Raw genomic sequence first — 25,685 nt, forward strand, 5'->3', positions numbered from 1 at the left:
ATACCAAACGTGAAAGTCAATGTGAGCACTAGCCTCGAAGTAAGGCCCTGATTATGCTGGCAAAACGGGAGGCGTACAGCAGCTCCTTGAGGCCTTCATCGCTGTTCTGCTTTAGTTGAACGGTAGTAAGCTCTCCAAGACTCCTAGGGACTTTGCTTAAGCAACCGTTTCGGTACCAGAACACTGCGTAGAGCCAGGAAGCTTTGGTCCTGCGTGTATGCTGCGTGTCTACCTAGAAATTAGAGACTGATGGCACAAGGCTTGTTTTCCCATTAGGAAAGCTCCGTTCATGCGGCCTCGAAGCTACCGGAAAAGCATTGTTGTTGGCGGGGTTTTAGTCACTGCCGGCATGGTTCTGAGAAGAAAATGAGTTTTTTCGTAAAAAACCTTTTGCTTCCAGTTCCTTGTAGGAAGCTCACCCTGCTCTGCTCTATACCTAAAGTGAAAGTCAACGTGAGACTTGCTTCGAAGTAAGGCCTTGATTATCCTTGCAAAACGGGAGGCGTGCAGCAGCTCCATGAGGCCTTCATCGTTGTTCTGCTTTAGTTTCACGGTAGTAAGCCTTTCAAGACTCCTAGGGACCTTGCTTCAGCACCCGTTTCGGTACCAGAACACTGCGGAGAGCCAGGAAGCTCTGGTCCTGCGTGTATGCTGCGTGTCAACCTAGAAATTAGACACTGATGGCACAAGGCTTGTTTTCCCATTAGGAAAGCTCCGTTCATGAGGCCTCGAAGCTACCTGGAAAGCATTGTTGTTGCCTGGGTTTTCGTCACTGCCGACATGGTTCTGAGAAGAAAATGAGTTTTCATGGAAGAAACCTTGTGCTTCCAGTTCCTTGTTGGAAGCTCACCCTGCTCTGCTCTATACCAAAAGTGAAAGCCAAGGTGAGCCCTAGCCTCGAAGTAAGGCCCTGATTTGCCTTGCGAATGGGGAGGCGTGCAGCAGCTCCATGAGGCCTTCCTCACTGTTCTGCTTGAGTTTCACGGTAGTGAGCCTTTCAAGACTCCTAGGGACCTTGCTTCAGCACCCGTTTCAGTACCAGAATATTGAGTAGACACAGGAAGCTCTAGTCCTGTTAAGCAACTTCCAGCCCCGTAGGCCTTTTGGAACACCCCAGTGTTGGCTAGAGAAAGGCAACACACTGCACTCTTCCTTGGCAGAGCCAGATTACCTCAGCTCCACACAGGATTCACGACCACACTTCTCGACTGTCCTCCATGCAGTGGATGTAACCTCATTCCCCTAGCTGAACTCTATTGAGAAAAACACTCTGCTTCTAATCCCGTTTCACTTTTTACACTTCGAGTCACGCATCCTCAAGGGGGTGGTCGGCTTGCATTCCAAGTACAATTTAAGCACAGTTCTTGGTGTAACACAGCAGGTCTTTTGAAGAGGCACAGGTCTCTAAGTCTCCCTCGCGCATCCTTTGTTTAGGCACTTTGCTGCACGCAGAAAACCGGTCGTAGAAAAAAGTTGATTCAGGGGAAGCCCCAGTGGGGATCGTGAATCTCTTTTGACGTGGTAGCATCAACATGTACTTATGCTGCGTGTCAACCTGGAAATGGGAGACTGAAGGCACAAAGCTTGTTTTCCCGTTTTGAAAGCTCCATTCATGCGGCCTCGAAGCTACCTGAAAAGCACTGTTGTTACCGTGCTTTTCCTTACAGCCGGCATGGCACATAGAAGAAAATGAGTTTTCTCGAAAGAAACCTTGTGCTTCCACTTCCTACTTGGAACCTCACCCTGCTCTGCTCTATACCAAACGTGAAAGTCAATGTGAGCACTAGCCTCGAAGTAAGGCCCTGATTATGCTGGCAAAACGGGAGGCGTGCAGCAGCTCCATGAGGCCTTCATCGCTGTTCTGCTTTAGTTGAACGGTAGTCAGCTCTCCAAGACTCCTAGGGACTTTGCTTAAGCAACCGTTTCGGTACCAGAACACTGCGTAGAGCCAGGAAGCTTTGGTCCTGCGTGTATGCTGCGTGTCTACCTAGAAATTAGAGACTGATGGCACAAGGCTTGTTTTCCCATTAGGAAAGCTCCGTTCATGCGGCCTCGAAGCTACCGGAAAAGCATTGTTGTTGGCGGGGTTTTAGTCACTGCCGGCATGGTTCTGAGAAGAAAATGAGTTTTTTCGTAAAAAACCTTTTGCTTCCAGTTCCTTGTAGGAAGCTCACCCTGCTCTGCTCTATACCTAAAGTGAAAGTCAACGTGAGACTTGCTTCGAAGTAAGGCCTTGATTATCCTTGCAAAACGGGAGGCGTGCAGCAGCTCCATGAGGCCTTCATCGTTGTTCTGCTTTAGTTTCACGGTAGTAAGCCTTTCAAGACTCCTAGGGACCTTGCTTCAGCACCCGTTTCGGTACCAGAACACTGCGGAGAGCCAGGAAGCTCTGGTCCTGCGTGTATGCTGCGTGTCAACCTAGAAATTAGAGACTGATGGCACAAGGCTTGTTTTCCCATTAGGAAAGCTCCGTTCATGCGGCCTCGAAGCTACCTGGAAAGCATTGTTGTTGCCTGGGTTTTCGTCACTGCCGACATGGTTCTGAGAAGAAAATGAGTTTTCATGGAAGAAACCTTGTGCTTCCAGTTCCTTGTTGGAAGCTCACCCTGCTCTGCTCTATACCAAAAGTGAAAGCCAAGGTGAGCCCTAGCCTCGAAGTAAGGCCCTGATTTGCCTTGCCAATGGGGAGGCGTGCAGCAGCTCCATGAGGCCTTCCTCACTGTTCTGCTTGAGTTTCACGGTAGTGAGCCTTTCAAGACTCCTAGGGACCTTGCTTCAGCACCCGTTTCAGTACCAGAATATTGAGTAGACACAGGAAGCTCTAGTCCTGTTAAGCAACTTCCAGCCCCGAAGGCCTTTTGGAACACCCCAGTGTTGGCTAGAGAAAGGCAACACACTGCACTCTTCCTTGGCAGAGCCAGATTACCTCAGCTCCACACAGGATTCACGACCACACTTCTCGACTGTCCTCCATGCAGTGGATGTAACCTCATTCCCCTAGCTGAACTCTATTGAGAAAAACACTCTGCTTCTAATCCCGTTTCACTTTTTACACTTCGAGTCACGCATCCTCAAGGGGGTGGTCGGCTTGCATTCCAAGTACAATTTAAGCACAGTTCTTGGTGTAACACAGCAGGTCTTTTGAAGAGGCACAGGTCTCTAAGTCTCCCTCGCGCATCCTTTGTTTAGGCACTTTGCTGCACGCAGAAAACCGGTCGTAGAAAAAAGTTGATTCAGGGGAAGCCCCAGTGGGGATCGTGAATCTCTTTTGACGTGGTAGCATCAACATGTACTTATGCTGCGTGTCAACCTGGAAATGGGAGACTGAAGGCACAAAGCTTGTTTTCCCGTTTTGAAAGCTCCATTCATGCGGCCTCGAAGCTACCTGAAAAGCACTGTTGTTACCGTGCTTTTCCTTACAGCCGGCATGGCACATAGAAGAAAATGAGTTTTCTCGAAAGAAACCTTGTGCTTCCACTTCCTACTTGGAACCTCACCCTGCTCTGCTCTATACCAAACGTGAAAGTCAATGTGAGCACTAGCCTCGAAGTAAGGCCCTGATTATGCTGGCAAAACGGGAGGCGTGCAGCAGCTCCATGAGGCCTTCATCGCTGTTCTGCTTTAGTTGAACGGTAGTCAGCTCTCCAAGACTCCTAGGGACTTTGCTTAAGCAACCGTTTCGGTACCAGAACACTGCGTAGAGCCAGGAAGCTTTGGTCCTGCGTGTATGCTGCGTGTCTACCTAGAAATTAGAGACTGATGGCACAAGGCTTGTTTTCCCATTAGGAAAGCTCCGTTCATGCGGCCTCGAAGCTACCGGAAAAGCATTGTTGTTGGCGGGGTTTTAGTCACTGCCGGCATGGTTCTGAGAAGAAAATGAGTTTTTTCGTAAAAAACCTTTTGCTTCCAGTTCCTTGTAGGAAGCTCACCCTGCTCTGCTCTATACCTAAAGTGAAAGTCAACGTGAGACTTGCTTCGAAGTAAGGCCTTGATTATCCTTGCAAAACGGGAGGCGTGCAGCAGCTCCATGAGGCCTTCATCGTTGTTCTGCTTTAGTTTCACGGTAGTAAGCCTTTCAAGACTCCTAGGGACCTTGCTTCAGCACCCGTTTCGGTACCAGAACACTGCGGAGAGCCAGGAAGCTCTGGTCCTGCGTGTATGCTGCGTGTCAACCTAGAAATTAGAGACTGATGGCACAAGGCTTGTTTTCCCATTAGGAAAGCTCCGTTCATGCGGCCTCGAAGCTACCTGGAAAGCATTGTTGTTGCCTGGGTTTTCGTCACTGCCGACATGGTTCTGAGAAGAAAATGAGTTTTCATGGAAGAAACCTTGTTCTTCCAGTTCCTTTTTGGAAGCTCACCCTGCTCTGCTCTATACCAAAAGTGAAAGCCAAGGTGAGCCCTAGCCTCGAAGTAAGGCCCTGATTTGCCTTGCCAATGGGGAGGCGTGCAGCAGCTCCATGAGGCCTTCCTCACTCTTCTGCTTGAGTTTCACGGTAGTGAGCCTTTCAAGACTCCTAGGGACCTTGCTTCAGCACCCGTTTCAGTACCAGAATATTGAGTAGACAGAGGAAGCTCTAGTCCTGTTAAGCAACTTCCAGCCCCGTAGGCCTTTTGGAACACCCCAGTGTTGTCTAGAGAAAGGCAACACACTGCACTCTTCCTTGGCAGAGCCAGATTACCTCAGCTCCACACAGGATTCACGACCACACTTCTCGACTGTCCTCCATGCAGTGGATGTAACCTCATTCCCCTAGCTGAACTCTATTGAGAAAAACACTCTGCTTCTAATCCCGTTTCACTTTTTACACTTCGAGTCACGCATCCTCAAGGGGGTGGTCGGCTTGCATTCCAAGTACAATTTAAGCACAGTTCTTGGTGTAACACAGCAGGTCTTTTGAAGAGGCACAGGTCTCTAAGTCTCCCTCGCGCATCCTTTGTTTAGGCACTTTGCTGCACGCAGAAAACCGGTCGTAGAAAAAAGTTGATTCAGGGGAAGCCCCAGTGGGGATCGTGAATCTCTTTTGACGTGGTAGCATCAACATGTACTTATGCTGCGTGTCAACCTGGAAATGGGAGACTGAAGGCACAAAGCTTGTTTTCCCGTTTTGAAAGCTCCATTCATGCGGCCTCGAAGCTACCTGAAAAGCACTGTTGTTACCGTGCTTTTCCTTACAGCCGGCATGGCACATAGAAGAAAATGAGTTTTCTCGAAAGAAACCTTGTGCTTCCAGTTCCTACTTGGAACCTCACCCTGCTCTGCTCTATACCAAACGTGAAAGTCAATGTGAGCACTAGCCTCGAAGTAAGGCCCTGATTATGCTGGCAAAACGGGAGGCGTACAGCAGCTCCTTGAGGCCTTCATCGCTGTTCTGCTTTAGTTGAACGGTAGTAAGCTCTCCAAGACTCCTAGGGACTTTGCTTAAGCAACCGTTTCGGTACCAGAACACTGCGTAGAGCCAGGAAGCTTTGGTCCTGCGTGTATGCTGCGTGTCTACCTAGAAATTAGAGACTGATGGCACAAGGCTTGTTTTCCCATTAGGAAAGCTCCGTTCATGCGGCCTCGAAGCTACCGGAAAAGCATTGTTGTTGGCGGGGTTTTAGTCACTGCCGGCATGGTTCTGAGAAGAAAATGAGTTTTTTCGTAAAAAACCTTTTGCTTCCAGTTCCTTGTAGGAAGCTCACCCTGCTCTGCTCTATACCTAAAGTGAAAGTCAACGTGAGACTTGCTTCGAAGTAAGGCCTTGATTATCCTTGCAAAACGGGAGGCGTGCAGCAGCTCCATGAGGCCTTCATCGTTGTTCTGCTTTAGTTTCACGGTAGTAAGCCTTTCAAGACTCCTAGGGACCTTGCTTCAGCACCCGTTTCGGTACCAGAACACTGCGGAGAGCCAGGAAGCTCTGGTCCTGCGTGTATGCTGCGTGTCAACCTAGAAATTAGACACTGATGGCACAAGGCTTGTTTTCCCATTAGGAAAGCTCCGTTCATGAGGCCTCGAAGCTACCTGGAAAGCATTGTTGTTGCCTGGGTTTTCGTCACTGCCGACATGGTTCTGAGAAGAAAATGAGTTTTCATGGAAGAAACCTTGTGCTTCCAGTTCCTTGTTGGAAGCTCACCCTGCTCTGCTCTATACCAAAAGTGAAAGCCAAGGTGAGCCCTAGCCTCGAAGTAAGGCCCTGATTTGCCTTGCGAATGGGGAGGCGTGCAGCAGCTCCATGAGGCCTTCCTCACTGTTCTGCTTGAGTTTCACGGTAGTGAGCCTTTCAAGAATCCTAGGGACCTTGCTTCAGCACCCGTTTCAGTACCAGAATATTGAGTAGACACAGGAAGCTCTAGTCCTGTTAAGCAACTTCCAGCCCCGTAGGCCTTTTGGAACACCCCAGTGTTGGCTAGAGAAAGGCAACACACTGCACTCTTCCTTGGCAGAGCCAGATTACCTCAGCTCCACACAGGATTCACGACCACACTTCTCGACTGTCCTCCATGCAGTGGATGTAACCTCATTCCCCTAGCTGAACTCTATTGAGAAAAACACTCTGCTTCTAATCCCGTTTCACTTTTTACACTTCGAGTCACGCATCCTCAAGGGGGTGGTCGGCTTGCATTCCAAGTACAATTTAAGCACAGTTCTTGGTGTAACACAGCAGGTCTTTTGAAGAGGCACAGGTCTCTAAGTCTCCCTCGCGCATCCTTTGTTTAGGCACTTTGCTGCACGCAGAAAACCGGTCGTAGAAAAAAGTTGATTCAGGGGAAGCCCCAGTGGGGATCGTGAATCTCTTTTGACGTGGTAGCATCAACATGTACTTATGCTGCGTGTCAACCTGGAAATGGGAGACTGAAGGCACAAAGCTTGTTTTCCCGTTTTGAAAGCTCCATTCATGCGACCTCGAAGCTACCTGAAAAGCACTGTTGTTACCGTGCTTTTCCTTACAGCCGGCATGGCACATAGAAGAAAATGAGTTTTCTCGAAAGAAACCTTGTGCTTCCAGTTCCTACTTGGAACCTCACCCTGCTCTGCTCTATACCAAACGTGAAAGTCAATGTGAGCACTAGCCTCGAAGTAAGGCCCTGATTATGCTGGCAAAACGGGAGGCGTGCAGCAGCTCCATGAGGCCTTCATCGCTGTTCTGCTTTAGTTGAACGGTAGTAAGCTCTCCAAGACTCCTAGGGACTTTGCTTAAGCAACCGTTTCGGTACCAGAACACTGCGTAGAGCCAGGAAGCTTTGGTCCTGCGTGTATGCTGCGTGTCTACCTAGAAATTAGAGACTGATGGCACAAGGCTTGTTTTCCCATTAGGAAAGCTCCGTTCATGCGGCCTCGAAGCTACCGGAAAAGCATTGTTGTTGGCGGGGTTTTAGTCACTGCCGGCATGGTTCTGAGAAGAAAATGAGTTTTTTCGTAAAAAACCTTTTGCTTCCAGTTCCTTGTAGGAAGCTCACCCTGCTCTGCTCTATACCTAAAGTGAAAGTCAACGTGAGACTTGCTTCGAAGTAAGGCCTTGATTATCCTTGCAAAACGGGAGGAGTGCAGCAGCTCCATGAGGCCTTCATCGTTGTTCTGCTTTAGTTTCACGGTAGTAAGCCTTTCAAGACTCCTAGGGACCTTGCTTCAGCACCCGTTTCGGTACCAGAACACTGCGGAGAGCCAGGAAGCTCTGGTCCTGCGTGTATGCTGCGTGTCAACCTAGAAATTAGACACTGATGGCACAAGGCTTGTTTTCCCATTAGGAAAGCTCCGTTCATGCGGCCTCGAAGCTACCTGGAAAGCATTGTTGTTGCCTGGGTTTTCGTCACTGCCGACATGGTTCTGAGAAGAAAATGAGTTTTCATGGAAGAAACCTTGTGCTTCCAGTTCCTTGTTGGAAGCTCACCCTGCTCTGCTCTATACCAAAAGTGAAAGCCAAGGTGAGCCCTAGCCTCGAAGTAAGGCCCTGATTTGCCTTGCCAATGGGGAGGCGTGCAGCAGCTCCATGAGGCCTTCCTCACTGTTCTGCTTGAGTTTCACGGTAGTGAGCCTTTCAAGACTCCTAGGGACCTTGCTTCAGCACCCGTTTCAGTACCAGAATATTGAGTAGACACAGGAAGCTCTAGTCCTGTTAAGCAACTTCCAGCCCCGTAGGCCTTTTGGAACACCCCAGTGTTGGCTAGAGAAAGGCAACACACTGCACTCTTCCTTGGCAGAGCCAGATTACCTCAGCTCCACACAGGATTCACGACCACACTTCTCGACTGTCCTCCATGCAGTGGATGTAACCTCATTCCCCTAGCTGAACTCTATTGAGAAAAACACTCTGCTTCTAATCCCGTTTCACTTTTTACACTTCGAGTCACGCATCCTCAAGGGGGTGGTCGGCTTGCATTCCAAGTACAATTTAAGCACAGTTCTTGGTGTAACACAGCAGGTCTTTTGAAGAGGCACAGGTCTCTAAGTCTCCCTCGCGCATCCTTTGTTTAGGCACTTTGCTGCACGCAGAAAACCGGTCGTAGAAAAAAGTTGATTCAGGGGAAGCCCCAGTGGGGATCGTGAATCTCTTTTGACGTGGTAGCATCAACATGTACTTATGCTGCGTGTCAACCTGGAAATGGGAGACTGAAGGCACAAAGCTTGTTTTCCCGTTTTGAAAGCTCCATTCATGCGGCCTCGAAGCTACCTGAAAAGCACTGTTGTTACCGTGCTTTTCCTTACAGCCGGCATGGCACATAGAAGAAAATGAGTTTTCTCGAAAGAAACCTTGTGCTTCCAGTTCCTACTTGGAACCTCACCCTGCTCTGCTCTATACCAAACGTGAAAGTCAATGTGAGCACTAGCCTCGAAGTAAGGCCCTGATTATGCTGGCAAAACGGGAGGCGTGCAGCAGCTCCATGAGGCCTTCATCGCTGTTCTGCTTTAGTTGAACGGTAGTCAGCTCTCCAAGACTCCTAGGGACTTTGCTTAAGCAACCGTTTCGGTACCAGAACACTGCGTAGAGCCAGGAAGCTTTGGTCCTGCGTGTATGCTGCGTGTCTACCTAGAAATTAGAGACTGATGGCACAAGGCTTGTTTTCCCATTAGGAAAGCTCCGTTCATGCGGCCTCGAAGCTACCGGAAAAGCATTGTTGTTGGCGGGGTTTTAGTCACTGCCGGCATGGTTCTGAGAAGAAAATGAGTTTTTTCGTAAAAAACCTTTTGCTTCCAGTTCCTTGTAGGAAGCTCACCCTGCTCTGCTCTATACCTAAAGTGAAAGTCAACGTGAGACTTGCTTCGAAGTAAGGCCTTGATTATCCTTGCAAAACGGGAGGAGTGCAGCAGCTCCATGAGGCCTTCATCGTTGTTCTGCTTTAGTTTCACGGTAGTAAGCCTTTCAAGACTCCTAGGGACCTTGCTTCAGCACCCGTTTCGGTACCAGAACACTGCGGAGAGCCAGGAAGCTCTGGTCCTGCGTGTATGCTGCGTGTCAACCTAGAAATTAGACACTGATGGCACAAGGCTTGTTTTCCCATTAGGAAAGCTCCGTTCATGCGGCCTCGAAGCTACCTGGAAAGCATTGTTGTTGCCTGGGTTTTCGTCACTGCCGACATGGTTCTGAGAAGAAAATGAGTTTTCATGGAAGAAACCTTGTGCTTCCAGTTCCTTGTTGGAAGCTCACCCTGCTCTGCTCTATACCAAAAGTGAAAGCCAAGGTGAGCCCTAGCCTCGAAGTAAGGCCCTGATTTGCCTTGCCAATGGGGAGGCGTGCAGCAGCTCCATGAGGCCTTCCTCACTGTTCTGCTTGAGTTTCACGGTAGTGAGCCTTTCAAGACTCCTAGGGACCTTGCTTCAGCACCCGTTTCAGTACCAGAATATTGAGTAGACACAGGAAGCTCTAGTCCTGTTAAGCAACTTCCAGCCCCGTAGGCCTTTTGGAACACCCCAGTGTTGGCTAGAGAAAGGCAACACACTGCACTCTTCCTTGGCAGAGCCAGATTACCTCAGCTCCACACAGGATTCACGACCACACTTCTCGACTGTCCTCCATGCAGTGGATGTAACCTCATTCCCCTAGCTGAACTCTATTGAGAAAAACACTCTGCTTCTAATCCCGTTTCACTTTTTACACTTCGAGTCACGCATCCTCAAGGGGGTGGTCGGCTTGCATTCCAAGTACAATTTAAGCACAGTTCTTGGTGTAACACAGCAGGTCTTTTGAAGAGGCACAGGTCTCTAAGTCTCCCTCGCGCATCCTTTGTTTAGGCACTTTGCTGCACGCAGAAAACCGGTCGTAGAAAAAAGTTGATTCAGGGGAAGCCCCAGTGGGGATCGTGAATCTCTTTTGACGTGGTAGCATCAACATGTACTTATGCTGCGTGTCAACCTGGAAATGGGAGACTGAAGGCACAAAGCTTGTTTTCCCGTTTTGAAAGCTCCATTCATGCGGCCTCGAAGCTACCTGAAAAGCACTGTTGTTACCGTGCTTTTCCTTACAGCCGGCATGGCACATAGAAGAAAATGAGTTTTCTCGAAAGAAACCTTGTGCTTCCAGTTCCTACTTGGAACCTCACCCTGCTCTGCTCTATACCAAACGTGAAAGTCAATGTGAGCACTAGCCTCGAAGTAAGGCCCTGATTATGCTGGCAAAACGGGAGGCGTGCAGCAGCTCCATGAGGCCTTCATCGCTGTTCTGCTTTAGTTGAACGGTAGTCAGCTCTCCAAGACTCCTAGGGACTTTGCTTAAGCAACCGTTTCGGTACCAGAACACTGCGTAGAGCCAGGAAGCTTTGGTCCTGCGTGTATGCTGCGTGTCTACCTAGAAATTAGAGACTGATGGCACAAGGCTTGTTTTCCCATTAGGAAAGCTCCGTTCATGCGGCCTCGAAGCTACCGGAAAAGCATTGTTGTTGGCGGGGTTTTAGTCACTGCCGGCATGGTTCTGAGAAGAAAATGAGTTTTTTCGTAAAAAACCTTTTGCTTCCAGTTCCTTGTAGGAAGCTCACCCTGCTCTGCTCTATACCTAAAGTGAAAGTCAACGTGAGACTTGCTTCGAAGTAAGGCCTTGATTATCCTTGCAAAACGGGAGGAGTGCAGCAGCTCCATGAGGCCTTCATCGTTGTTCTGCTTTAGTTTCACGGTAGTAAGCCTTTCAAGACTCCTAGGGACCTTGCTTCAGCACCCGTTTCGGTACCAGAACACTGCGGAGAGCCAGGAAGCTCTGGTCCTGCGTGTATGCTGCGTGTCAACCTAGAAATTAGACACTGATGGCACAAGGCTTGTTTTCCCATTAGGAAAGCTCCGTTCATGCGGCCTCGAAGCTACCTGGAAAGCATTGTTGTTGCCTGGGTTTTCGTCACTGCCGACATGGTTCTGAGAAGAAAATGAGTTTTCATGGAAGAAACCTTGTGCTTCCAGTTCCTTGTTGGAAGCTCACCCTGCTCTGCTCTATACCAAAAGTGAAAGCCAAGGTGAGCCCTAGCCTCGAAGTAAGGCCCTGATTTGCCTTGCGAATGGGGAGGCGTGCAGCAGCTCCATGAGGCCTTCCTCACTGTTCTGCTTGAGTTTCACGGTAGTGAGCCTTTCAAGACTCCTAGGGACCTTGCTTCAGCACCCGTTTCAGTACCAGAATATTGAGTAGACACAGGAAGCTCTAGTCCTGTTAAGCAACTTCCAGCCCCGTAGGCCTTTTGGAACACCCCAGTGTTGGCTAGAGAAAGGCAACACACTGCACTCTTCCTTGGCAGAGCCAGATTACCTCAGCTCCACACAGGATTCACGACCACACTTCTCGACTGTCCTCCATGCAGTGGATGTAACCTCATTCCCCTAGCTGAACTCTATTGAGAAAAACACTCTGCTTCTAATCCCGTTTCACTTTTTACACTTCGAGTCACGCATCCTCAAGGGGGTGGTCGGCTTGCATTCCAAGTACAATTTAAGCACAGTTCTTGGTGTAACACAGCAGGTCTTTTGAAGAGGCACAGGTCTCTAAGTCTCCCTCGCGCATCCTTTGTTTAGGCACTTTGCTGCACGCAGAAAACCGGTCGTAGAAAAAAGTTGATTCAGGGGAAGCCCCAGTGGGGATCGTGAATCTCTTTTGACGTGGTAGCATCAACATGTACTTATGCTGCGTGTCAACCTGGAAATGGGAGACTGAAGGCACAAAGCTTGTTTTCCCGTTTTGAAAGCTCCATTCATGCGGCCTCGAAGCTACCTGAAAAGCACTGTTGTTACCGTGCTTTTCCTTACAGCCGGCATGGCACATAGAAGAAAATGAGTTTTCTCGAAAGAAACCTTGTGCTTCCAGTTCCTACTTGGAACCTCACCCTGCTCTGCTCTATACCAAACGTGAAAGTCAATGTGAGCACTAGCCTCGAAGTAAGGCCCTGATTATGCTGGCAAAACGGGAGGCGTACAGCAGCTCCATGAGGCCTTCATCGCTGTTCTGCTTTAGTTGAACGGTAGTCAGCTCTCCAAGACTCCTAGGGACTTTGCTTAAGCAACCGTTTCGGTACCAGAACACTGCGTAGAGCCAGGAAGCTTTGGTCCTGCGTGTATGCTGCGTGTCAACCTAGAAATTAGAGACTGATGGCACAAGGCTTGTTTTCCCATTAGAAAAGCTCCGTTCATGCGGCCTCGAAGCTACCGGAAAAGCATTGTTGTTGGCGGGGTTTTAGTCACTGCCGGCATGGTTCTGAGAAGAAAATGAGTTTTTTCGTAAAAAACCTTTTGCTTCCAGTTCCTTGTAGGAAGCTCACCCTGCTCTGCTCTATACCTAAAGTGAAAGTCAACGTGAGACTTGCTTCGAAGTAAGGCCTTGATTATCCTTGCAAAACGGGAGGCGTGCAGCAGCTCCATGAGGCCTTCATCGTTGTTCTGCTTTAGTTTCACGGTAGTAAGCCTTTCAAGACTCCTAGGGACCTTGCTTCAGCACCCGTTTCGGTACCAGAACACTGCGGAGAGCCAGGAAGCTCTGGTCCTGCGTGTATGCTGCGTGTCAACCTAGAAATTAGACACTGATGGCACAAGGCTTGTTTTCCCATTAGGAAAGCTCCGTTCATGCGGCCTCGAAGCTACCTGGAAAGCATTGTTGTTACCTGGGTTTTCGTCACTGCCGACATGGTTCTGAGAAGAAAATGAGTTTTCATGGAAGAAACCTTGTGCTTCCAGTTCCTTTTTGGAAGCTCACCCTGCTCTGCTCTATACCAAAAGTGAAAGCCAAGGTGAGCCCTAGCCTCGAAGTAAGGCCCTGATTTGCCTTGCCAATGGGGAGGCGTGCAGCAGCTCCATGAGGCCTTCCTCACTGTTCTGCTTGAGTTTCACGGTAGTGAGCCTTTCAAGACTCCTAGGGACCTTGCTTCAGCACCCGTTTCAGTACCAGAATATTGAGTAGACACAGGAAGCTCTAGTCCTGTTAAGCAACTTCCAGCCCCGTAGGCCTTTTGGAACACCCCAGTGTTGGCTAGAGAAAGGCAACACACTGCACTCTTCCTTGGCAGAGCCAGATTACCTCAGCTCCACACAGGATTCACGACCACACTTCTCGACTGTCCTCCATGCAGTGGATGTAACCTCATTCCCCTAGCTGAACTCTATTGAGAAAAACACTCTGCTTCTAATCCCGTTTCACTTTTTACACTTCGAGTCACGCATCCTCAAGGGGGTGGTCGGCTTGCATTCCAAGTACAATTTAAGCACAGTTCTTGGTGTAACACAGCAGGTCTTTTGAAGAGGCACAGGTCTCTAAGTCTCCCTCGCGCATCCTTTGTTTAGGCACTTTGCTGCACGCAGAAAACCGGTCGTAGAAAAAAGTTGATTCAGGGGAAGCCCCAGTGGGGATCGTGAATCTCTTTTGACGTGGTAGCATCAACATGTACTTATGCTGCGTGTCAACCTGGAAATGGGAGACTGAAGGCACAAAGCTTGTTTTCCCGTTTTGAAAGCTCCATTCATGCGGCCTCGAAGCTACCTGAAAAGCACTGTTGTTACCGTGCTTTTCCTTACAGCCGGCATGGCACATAGAAGAAAATGAGTTTTCTCGAAAGAAACCTTGTGCTTCCAGTTCCTACTTGGAACCTCACCCTGCTCTGCTCTATACCAAACGTGAAAGTCAATGTGAGCACTAGCCTCGAAGTAAGGCCCTGATTATGCTGGCAAAACGGGAGGCGTGCAGCAGCTCCATGAGGCCTTCATCGCTGTTCTGCTTTAGTTGAACGGTAGTCAGCTCTCCAAGACTCCTAGGGACTTTGCTTAAGCAACCGTTTCGGTACCAGAACACTGCGTAGAGCCAGGAAGCTTTGGTCCTGCGTGTATGCTGCGTGTCTACCTAGAAATTAGAGACTGATGGCACAAGGCTTGTTTTCCCATTAGGAAAGCTCCGTTCATGCGGCCTCGAAGCTACCGGAAAAGCATTGTTGTTGGCGGGGTTTTAGTCACTGCCGGCATGGTTCTGAGAAGAAAATGAGTTTTTTCGTAAAAAACCTTTTGCTTCCAGTTCCTTGTAGGAAGCTCACCCTGCTCTGCTCTATACCTAAAGTGAAAGTCAACGTGAGACTTGCTTCGAAGTAAGGCCTTGATTATCCTTGCAAAACGGGAGGCGTGCAGCAGCTCCATGAGGCCTTCATCGTTGTTCTGCTTTAGTTTCACGGTAGTAAGCCTTTCAAGACTCCTAGGGACCTTGCTTCAGCACCCGTTTCGGTACCAGAACACTGCGGAGAGCCAGGAAGCTCTGGTCCTGCGTGTATGCTGCGTGTCAACCTAGAAATTAGACACTGATGGCACAAGACTTGTTTTCCCATTAGGAAAGCTCCGTTCATGCGGCCTCGAAGCTACCTGGAAAGCATTGTTGTTGCCTGGGTTTTCGTCACTGCCGACATGGTTCTGAGAAGAAAATGAGTTTTCATGGAAGAAACCTTGTGCTTCCAGTTCCTTGTTGGAAGCTCACCCTGCTCTGCTCTATACCAAAAGTGAAAGCCAAGGTGAGCCCTAGCCTCGAAGTAAGGCCCTGATTTGCCTTGCCAATGGGGAGGCGTGCAGCAGCTCCATGAGGCCTTCCTCACTGTTCTGCTTGAGTTTCACGGTAGTGAGCCTTTCAAGACTCCTAGGGACCTTGCTTCAGCACCCGTTTCAGTACCAGAATATTGAGTAGACACAGGAAGCTCTAGTCCTGTTAAGCAACTTCCAGCCCCGTAGGCCTTTTGGAACACCCCAGTGTTGGCTAGAGAAAGGCAACACACTGCACTCTTCCTTGGCAGAGCCAGATTACCTCAGCTCCACACAGGATTCACGACCACACTTCTCGACTGTCCTCCATGCAGTGGATGTAACCTCATTCCCCTAGCTGAACTCTATTGAGAAAAACACTCTGCTTCTAATCCCGTTTCACTTTTTACACTTCGAGTCACGCATCCTCAAGGGGGTGGTCGGCTTGCATTCCAAGTACAATTTAAGCACAGTTCTTGGTGTAACACAGCAGGTCTTTTGAAGAGGCACAGGTCTCTAAGTCTCCCTCGCGCATCCTTTGTTTAGGCACTTTGCTGCACGCAGAAAACCGGTCGTAGAAAAAAGTTGATTCAGGGGAAGCCCCAGTGGGGATCGTGAATCTCTTTTGACGTGGTAGCATCAACATGTACTTATGCTGCGTGTCAACCTGGAAATGGGAGACTGAAGGCACAAAGCTTGTTTTCCCGTTTTGAAAGCTCCATTCATGCGGCCTCGAAGCTACCTGAAAAGCACTGTTGTTACCGTGCTTTTCCTTACAGCCGGCATGGCACATAGAAGAAAATGAGTTTTCTCGAAAGAAACCTTGTGCTTCCACTTCCTACTTGGAACCTCACCCTGCTCTGCTCTATACCAAACGTGAAAGTCAATGTGAGCACTAGCCTCGAAGTAAGGCCCTGATTATGCTGGCAAAACGGGAGGCGTGCAGCAGCTCCATGAGGCCTTCATCGCTGTTCTGCTTTAGTTGAACGGTAGTCAGCTCTCCAAGACTCCTAGGGACTTTGCTTAAGCAACCGTTTCGGTACCAGAACACTGCGTAGAGCCAGGAAGCTTTGGTCCTGCGTGTATGCTGCGTGTCTACCTAGAAATTAGAGACTGATGGCACAAGGCTTGTTTTCCCATTAGGAAAGCTCCGTTCATGCGGCCTCGAAGCTACCGGAAAAGCATTGTTGTTGGCGGGGTTTTAGTCACTGCCGGCATGGTTCTGAGAAGAAAATGAGTTTTTTCGTAAAAAACCTTTTGCTTCCAGTTCCTTGTAGGAAGCTCACCCTGCTCTGCTCTATACCTAAAGTGAAAGTCAACGTGAGACTTGCTTCGAAGTAAGGCCTTGATTATCCTTGCAAAACGGGAGGCGTGCAGCAGCTCCATGAGGCCTTCATCGTTGTTCTGCTTTAGTTTCACGGTAGTAAGCCTTTCAAGACTCCTAGGGACCTTGCTTCAGCACCCGTTTCGGTACCAGAACACTGCGGAGAGCCAGGAAGCTCTGGTCCTGCGTGTATGCTGCGTGTCAACCTAGAAATTAGACACTGATGGCACAAGGCTTGTTTTCCCATTAGGAAAGCTCCGTTCATGCGGCCTCGAAGCTACCTGGAAAGCATTGTTGTTGCCTGGGTTTTCGTCACTGCCGACATGGTTCTGAGAAGAAAATGAGTTTTCATGGAAGAAACCTTGTGCTTCCAGTTCCTTGTTGGAAGCTCACCCTGCTCTGCTCTATACCAAAAGTGAAAGCCAAGGTGAGCCCTAGCCTCGAAGTAAGGCCCTGATTTGCCTTGCGAATGGGGAGGCGTGCAGCAGCTCCATGAGGCCTTCCTCACTGTTCTGCTTGAGTTTCACGGTAGTGAGCCTTTCAAGACTCCTAGGGACCTTGCTTCAGCACCCGTTTCAGTACCAGAATATTGAGTAGACACAGGAAGCTCTAGTCCTGTTAAGCAACTTCCAGCCCCGAAGGCCTTTTGGAACACCCCAGTGTTGGCTAGAGAAAGGCAACACACTGCACTCTTCCTTGGCAGAGCCAGATTACCTCAGCTCCACACAGGATTCACGACCACACTTCTCGACTGTCCTCCATGCAGTGGATGTAACCTCATTCCCCTAGCTGAACTCTATTGAGAAAAACACTCTGCTTCTAATCCCGTTTCACTTTTTACACTTCGAGTCACGCATCCTCAAGGGGGTGGTCGGCTTGCATTCCAAGTACAATTTAAGCACAGTTCTTGGTGTAACACAGCAGGTCTTTTGAAGAGGCACAGGTCTCTAAGTCTCCCTCGCGCATCCTTTGTTTAGGCACTTTGCTGCACGCAGAAAACCGGTCGTAGAAAAAAGTTGATTCAGGGGAAGCCCCAGTGGGGATCGTGAATCTCTTTTGACGTGGTAGCATCAACATGTACTTATGCTGCGTGTCAACCTGGAAATGGGAGACTGAAGGCACAAAGCTTGTTTTCCCGTTTTGAAAGCTCCATTCATGCGGCCTCGAAGCTACCTGAAAAGCACTGTTGTTACCGTGCTTTTCCTTACAGCCGGCATGGCACATAGAAGAAAATGAGTTTTCTCGAAAGAAACCTTGTGCTTCCACTTCCTACTTGGAACCTCACCCTGCTCTGCTCTATACCAAACGTGAAAGTCAATGTGAGCACTAGCCTCGAAGTAAGGCCCTGATTATGCTGGCAAAACGGGAGGCGTACAGCAGCTCCATGAGGCCTTCATCGCTGTTCTGCTTTAGTTGAACGGTAGTCAGCTCTCCAAGACTCCTAGGGACTTTGCTTAAGCAACCGTTTCGGTACCAGAACACTGCGTAGAGCCAGGAAGCTTTGGTCCTGCGTGTATGCTGCGTGTCAACCTAGAAATTAGAGACTGATGGCACAAGGCTTGTTTTCCCATTAGGAAAGCTCCGTTCATGCGGCCTCGAAGCTACCGGAAAAGCATTGTTGTTGGCGGGGTTTTAGTCACTGCCGGCATGGTTCTGAGAAGAAAATGAGTTTTTTCGTAAAAAACCTTTTGCTTCCAGTTCCTTGTAGGAAGCTCACCCTGCTCTGCTCTATACCTAAAGTGAAAGTCAACGTGAGACTTGCTTCGAAGTAAGGCCTTGATTATCCTTGCAAAACGGGAGGAGTGCAGCAGCTCCATGAGGCCTTCATCGTTGTTCTGCTTTAGTTTCACGGTAGTAAGCCTTTCAAGACTCCTAGGGACCTTGCTTCAGCACCCGTTTCGGTACCAGAACACTGCGGAGAGCCAGGAAGCTCTGGTCCTGCGTGTATGCTGCGTGTCAACCTAGAAATTAGACACTGATGGCACAAGGCTTGTTTTCCCATTAGGAAAGCTCCGTTCATGCGGCCTCGAAGCTACCTGGAAAGCATTGTTGTTGCCTGGGTTTTCGTCACTGCCGACATGGTTCTGAGAAGAAAATGAGTTTTCATGGAAGAAACCTTGTGCTTCCAGTTCCTTGTTGGAAGCTCACCCTGCTCTGCTCTATACCAAAAGTGAAAGCCAACGTGAGCCCTAGCCTCGAAGTAAGGCCCTGATTTGCCTTGCGAATGGGGAGGCGTGCAGCAGCTCCATGAGGCCTTCCTCACTGTTCTGCTTGAGTTTCACGGTAGTGAGCCTTTCAAGACTCCTAGGGACCTTGCTTCAGCACCCGTTTCAGTACCAGAATATTGAGTAGACACAGGAAGCTCTAGTCCTGTTAAGCAACTTCCAGCCCCGAAGGCCTTTTGGAACACCCCAGTGTTGGCTAGAGAAAGGCAACACACTGCACTCTTCCTTGGCAGAGCCAGATTACCTCAGCTCCACACAGGATTCACGACCACACTTCTCGACTGTCCTCCATGCAGTGGATGTAACCTCATTCCCCTAGCTGAACTCTATTGAGAAAAACACTCTGCTTCTAATCCCGTTTCACTTTTTACACTTCGAGTCACGCATCCTCAAGGGGGTGGTCGGCTTGCATTCCAAGTACAATTTAAGCACAGTTCTTGGTGTAACACAGCAGGTCTTTTGAAGAGGCACAGGTCTCTAAGTCTCCCTCGCGCATCCTTTGTTTAGGCACTTTGCTGCACGCAGAAAACCGGTCGTAGAAAAAAGTTGATTCAGGGGAAGCCCCAGTGGGGATCGTGAATCTCTTTTGACGTGGTAGCATCAACATGTACTTATGCTGCGTGTCAACCTGGAAATAGGAGCCTGAAGGCACAAAGCTTGTTTTCCCGTTTTGAAAGCTCCATTCATGCGGCCTCGAAGCTACCTGAAAAGCACTGTTGTTACCGTGCTTTTCCTTACAGCCGGCATGGCACATAGAAGAAAATGAGTTTTCTCGAAAGAAACCTTGTGCTTCCACTTCCTACTTGGAACCTCACCCTGCTCTGCTCTATACCAAACGTGAAAGTCAATGTGAGCACTAGCCTCGAAGTAAGGCCCTGATTATGCTGGCAAAACGGGAGGCGTACAGCAGCTCCATGAGGCCTTCATCGCTGTTCTGCTTTAGTTGAACGGTAGTCAGCTCTCCAAGACTCCTAGGGACTTTGCTTAAGCAACCGTTTCGGTACCAGAACACTGCGTAGAGCCAGGAAGCTTTGGTCCTGCGTGTATGCTGCGTGTCAACCTAGAAATTAGAGACTGATGGCACAAGGCTTGTTTTCCCATTAGGAAAGCTCCGTTCATGCGGCCTCGAAGCTACCGGAAAAGCATTGTTGTTGGCGGGGTTTTAGTCACTGCCGGCATGGTTCTGAGAAGAAAATGAGTTTTTTCGTAAAAAACCTTTTGCTTCCAGTTCCTTGTAGGAAGCTCACCCTGCTCTGCTCTATACCTAAAGTGAAAGTCAACGTGAGACTTGCTTCGAAGTAAGGCCTTGATTATCCTTGCAAAACGGGAGGAGTGCAGCAGCTCCATGAGGCCTTCATCGTTGTTCTGCTTTAGTTTCACGGTAGTAAGCCTTTCAAGACTCCTAGGGACCTTGCTTCAGCACCCGTTTCAGTACCAGAACACTGCGGAGAGCCAGGAAGCTCTGGTCCTGCGTGTATGCTGCGTGTCAACCTAGAAATTAGACACTGATGGCACAAGGCTTGTTTTCCCATTAGGAAAGCTCCGTTCATGCGGCCTCGAAGCTACCTGGAAAGCATTGTTGTTGCCTGGGTTTTCGTCACTGCCGACATGGTTCTGAGAAGAAAATGAGTTTTCATGGAAGAAACCTTGTGCTTCCAGTTCCTTTTTGGAAGCTCACCCTGCTCTGCTCTATACCAAAAGTGAAAGCCAAGGTGAGCCCTAGCCTCGAAGTAAGGCCCTGATTTGCCTTGCCAATGGGGAGGCGTGCAGCAGCTCCATGAGGCCTTCCTCACTGTTCTGCTTGAGTTTCACGGTAGTGAGCCTTTCAAGACTCCTAGGGACCTTGCTTCAGCACCCGTTTCAGTACCAGAATATTGAGTAGACACAGGAAGCTCCAGTCCTGTTAAGCAACTTCCAGCCCCGTAGGCCTTTTGGAACACCCCAGTGTTGGCTAGAGAAAGGCAACACACTGCACTCTTCCTTGGCAGAGCCAGATTACCTCAGCTCCACACAGGATTCACGACCACACTTCTCGACTGTCCTCCATGCAGTGGATGTAACCTCATTCCCCTAGCTGAACTCTATTGAGAAAAACACTCTGCTTCTAATCCCGTTTCACTTTTTACACTTCGAGTCACGCATCCTCAAGGGGGTGGTCGGCTTGCATTCCAAGTACAATTTAAGCACAGTTCTTGGTGTAACACAGCAGGTCTTTTGAAGAGGCACAGGTCTCTAAGTCTCCCTCGCGCATCCTTTGTTTAGGCACTTTGCTGCACGCAGAAAACCGGTCGTAGAAAAAAGTTGATTCAGGGGAAGCCCCAGTGGGGATCGTGAATCTCTTTTGACGTGGTAGCATCAACATGTACTTATGCTGCGTGTCAACCTGGAAATGGGAGACTGAAGGCACAAAGCTTGTTTTCCCGTTTTGAAAGCTCCATTCATGCGGCCTCGAAGCTACCTGAAAAGCACTGTTGTTACCGTGCTTTTCCTTACAGCCGGCATGGCACATAGAAGAAAATGAGTTTTCTCGAAAGAAACCTTGTGCTTCCACTTCCTACTTGGAACCTCACCCTGCTCTGCTCTATACCAAACGTGAAAGTCAATGTGAGCACTAGACTCGAAGTAAGGCCCTGATTATGCTGGCAAAACGGGAGGCGTACAGCAGCTCCATGAGGCCTTCATCGCTGTTCTGCTTTAGTTGAATGGTAGTCAGCTCTCCAAGACTCCTAGGGACTTTGCTTAAGCAACCGTTTCGGTACCAGAACACTGCGTAGAGCCAGGAAGCTTTGGTCCTGCGTGTATGCTGCGTGTCTACCTAGAAATTAGAGACTGATGGCACAAGGCTTGTTTTCCCATTAGGAAAGCTCCGTTCATGCGGCCTCGAAGCTACCGGAAAAGCATTGTTGTTGGCGGGGTATTAGTCACTGCCGGCATGGTTCTGAGAAGAAAATGAGTTTTTTCGTAAAAAACCTTTTGCTTCCAGTTCCTTGTAGGAAGCTCACCCTGCTCTGCTCTATACCTAAAGTGAAAGTCAACGTGAGACTTGCTTCGAAGTAAGGCCTTGATTATCCTTGCAAAACGGGAGGCGTGCAGCAGCTCCATGAGGCCTTCATCGTTGTTCTGCTTTAGTTTCACGGTAGTAAGCCTTTCAAGACTCCTAGGGACCTTGCTTCAGCACCCGTTTCGGTACCAGAACACTGCGGAGAGCCAGGAAGCTCTGGTCCTGCGTGTATGCTGCGTGTCAACCTAGAAATTAGACACTGATGGCACAAGGCTTGTTTTCCCATTAGGAAAGCTCCGTTCATGCGGCCTCGAAGCTACCTGGAAAGCATTGTTGTTGCCTGGGTTTTCGTCACTGCCGACATGGTTCTGAGAAGAAAATGAGTTTTCATGGAAGAAACCTTGTGCTTCCAGTTCCTTGTTGGAAGCTCACCCTGCTCTGCTCTATACCAAAAGTGAAAGCCAACGTGAGCCCTAGCCTCGAAGTAAGGCCCTGATTTGCCTTGCCAATGGGGAGGCGTGCAGCAGCTCCATGAGGCCTTCCTCACTGTTCTGCTTGAGTTTCACGGTAGTGAACTTTTCAAGACTCCTAGGGACCTTGCTTCAGCACCCGTTTCCGTACCAGAATATTGAGTAGACACAGGAAGCTCTAGTCCTGTTAAGCAACTTCCAGCCCCGTAGGCCTTTTGGAACACCCCAGTGTTGGCTAGAGAAAGGCAACACACTGCACTCTTCCTTGGCAGAGCCAGATTACCTCAGCTCCACACAGGATTCACGACCACACTTCTCAACTGTCCTCCATGCAGTGGATGTAACCTCATTCCCCTAGCTGAACTCTATTGAGAAAAACACTCTGCTTCTAATCCCGTTTCACTTTTTACACTTCGAGTCACGCATCCTCAAGGGGGTGGTCGGCTTGCATTCCAAGTACAATTTAAGCACAGTTCTTGGTGTAACACAGCAGGTCTTTTGAAGAGGCACAGGTCTCTAAGTCTCCCTCGCGCATCCTTTGTTTAGGCACTTTGCTGCACGCAGAAAACCGGTCGTAGAAAAAAGTTGATTCAGGGGAAGCCCCAGTGGGGATCGTGAATCTCTTTTGACGTGGTAGCATCAACATGTACTTATGCTGCGTGTCAACCTGGAAATGGGAGACTGAAGGCACAAAGCTTGTTTTCCCGTTTTGAAAGCTCCATTCATGCGGCCTCGAAGCTACCTGAAAAGCACTGTTGTTACCGTGCTTTTCCTTACAGCCGGCATGGCACATAGAAGAAAATGAGTTTTCTCGAAAGAAACCTTGTGCTTCCAGTTCCTACTTGGAACCTCACCCTGCTCTGCTCTATACCAAACGTGAAAGTCAATGTGAGCACTAGCCTCGAAGTAAGGCCCTGATTATGCTGGCAAAACGGGAGGCGTACAGCAGCTCCATGAGGCCTTCATCGCTGTTCTGCTTTAGTTGAACGGTAGTCAGCTCTCCAAGACTCCTAGGGACTTTGCTTAAGCAACCGTTTCGGTACCAGAACACTGCGTAGAGCCAGGAAGCTTTGGTCCTAAGTGTATGCTGCGTGTCTACCTAGAAATTAGAGACTGATGGCACAAGGCTTGTTTTCCCATTAGGAAAGCTCCGTTCATGCGGCCTCGAAGCTACCGGAAAAGCATTGTTGTTGGCGGGGTTTTAGTCACTTCCGGCATGGTTCCGAGAAGAAAATGAGTTTTTTCGTTAGAAACCTTGTGCTTCCAGTTCCTTGTAGGAAGCTCACCCTGCTCTGCTCTATACCTAAAGTGAAAGTCAACGTGAGACTTGCTTCGAAGTAAGGCCTTGATTATCCTTGCAAAACGGGAGGCGTGCAGCAGCTCCATGAGGCCTTCATCGTTGTTCTGCTTTAGTTTCACGGTAGTAAGCCTTTCAAGACTCCTAGGGACCTTGCTTCAGCACCCGTTTCGGTACCAGAACACTGCGGAGAGCCAGGAAGCTCTGGTCCTGCGTGTATGCTGCGTGTCAACCTAGAAATTAGACACTGATGGCACAAGGCTTGTTTTCCCATTAGGAAAGCTCCGTTCATGCGGCCTCGAAGCTACCTGGAAAGCATTGTTGTTGCCTGGGTTTTCGTCACTGCCGACATGGTTCTGAGAAGAAAATGAGTTTTCATGGAAGAAACCTTGTGCTTCCAGTTCCTTGTTGGAAGCTCACCCTGCTCTGCTCTATACCAAAAGTGAAAGCCAACGTGAGCCCTAGCCTCGAAGTAAGGCCCTGATTTGCCTTGCCAATGGGGAGGCGTGCAGCAGCTCCATGAGGCCTTCCTCACTGTTCTGCTTGAGTTTCACGGTAGTGAGCTTTTCAAGACTCCTAGGGACCTTGCTTCAGCACCCGTTTCCGTACCAGAATATTGAGTAGACACAGGAAGCTCTAGTCCTGTTAAGCAACTTCCAGCCCCGTAGGCCTTTTGGAACACCCCAGTGTTGGCTAGAGAAAGGCAACACACTGCACTCTTCCTTGGCAGAGCCAGATTACCTCAGCTCCACACAGGATTCACGACCACACTTCTCAACTGTCCTCCATGCAGTGGATGTAACCTCATTCCCCTAGCTGAACTCTATTGAGAAAAACACTCTGCTTCTAATCCCGTTTCACTTTTTACACTTCGAGTCACGCATCCTCAAGGGGGTGGTCGGCTTGCATTCCAAGTACAATTTAAGCACAGTTCTTGGTGTAACACAGCAGGTCTTTTGAAGAGGCACAGGTCTCTAAGTCTCCCTCGCGCATCCTTTGTTTAGGCACTTTGCTGCACGCAGAAAACCGGTCGTAGAAAAAAGTTGATTCAGGGGAAGCCCCAGTGGGGATCGTGAATCTCTTTTGACGTGGTAGCATCAACATGTACTTATGCTGCGTGTCAACCTGGAAATGGGAGACTGAAGGCACAAAGCTTGTTTTCCCGTTTTGAAAGCTCCATTCATGCGGCCTCGAAGCTACCTGAAAAGCACTGTTGTTACCGTGCTTTTCCTTACAGCCGGCATGGCACATAGAAGAAAATGAGTTTTCTCGAAAGAAACCTTGTGCTTCCAGTTCCTACTTGGAACCTCACCCTGCTCTGCTCTATACCAAACGTGAAAGTCAATGTGAGCACTAGCCTCGAAGTAAGGCCCTGATTATGCTGGCAAAACGGGAGGCGTACAGCAGCTCCATGAGGCCTTCATCGCTGTTCTGCTTTAGTTGAACGGTAGTCAGCTCTCCAAGACTCCTAGGGACTTTGCTTAAGCAACCGTTTCGGTACCAGAACACTGCGTAGAGCCAGGAAGCTTTGGTCCTAAGTGTATGCTGCGTGTCTACCTAGAAATTAGAGACTGATGGCACAAGGCTTGTTTTCCCATTAGGAAAGCTCCGTTCATGCGGCCTCGAAGCTACCGGAAAAGCATTGTTGTTGGCGGGGTTTTAGTCACTGCCGGCATGGTTCTGAGAAGAAAATGAGTTTTTTCGTAAAAAACCTTTTGCTTCCAGTTCCTTGTAGGAAGCTCACCCTGCTCTGCTCTATACCTAAAGTGAAAGTCAACGTGAGAGTTGCTTCGAAGTAAGCCCTTGATTATCCTTGCAAAACGGGAGGCGTGCAGCAGCTCCATGAGGCCTTCATCGTTGTTCTGCTTTAGTTTCACGGTAGTAAGCCTTTCAAGACTCCTAGGGACCTTGCTTCAGCACCCGTTTCGGTACCAGAACACTGCGGAGAGCCAGGAAGCTCTGGTCCTGCGTGTATGCTGCGTGTCAACCTAGAAATTAGACACTGATGGCACAAGGCTTGTTTTCCCATTAGGAAAGCTCCGTTCATGCGGCCTCGAAGCTACCTGGAAAGCATTGTTGTTGCCTGGGTTTTCGTCACTGCCGACATGGTTCTGAGAAGAAAATGAGTTTTCATGGAAGAAACCTTGTGCTTCCAGTTCCTTGTTGGAAGCTCACCCTGCTCTGCTCTATACCAAAAGTGAAAGCCAACGTGAGCCCTAGCCTCGAAGTAAGGCCCTGATTTGCCTTGCGAATGGGGAGGCGTGCAGCAGCTCCATGAGGCCTTCCTCACTGTTCTGCTTGAGTTTCACGGTAGTGAGCCTTTCAAGACTCCTAGGGACCTTGCTTCAGCACCCGTTTCAGTACCAGAATATTGAGTAGACACAGGAAGCTCTAGTCCTGTTAAGCAACTTCCAGCCCCGTAGGCCTTTTGGAACACCCC

This window comes from Eubalaena glacialis, chromosome 16 (assembly GCF_028564815.1).
Source record: "Eubalaena glacialis isolate mEubGla1 chromosome 16, mEubGla1.1.hap2.+ XY, whole genome shotgun sequence".
NCBI lineage: Eukaryota > Metazoa > Chordata > Mammalia > Artiodactyla > Balaenidae > Eubalaena > Eubalaena glacialis.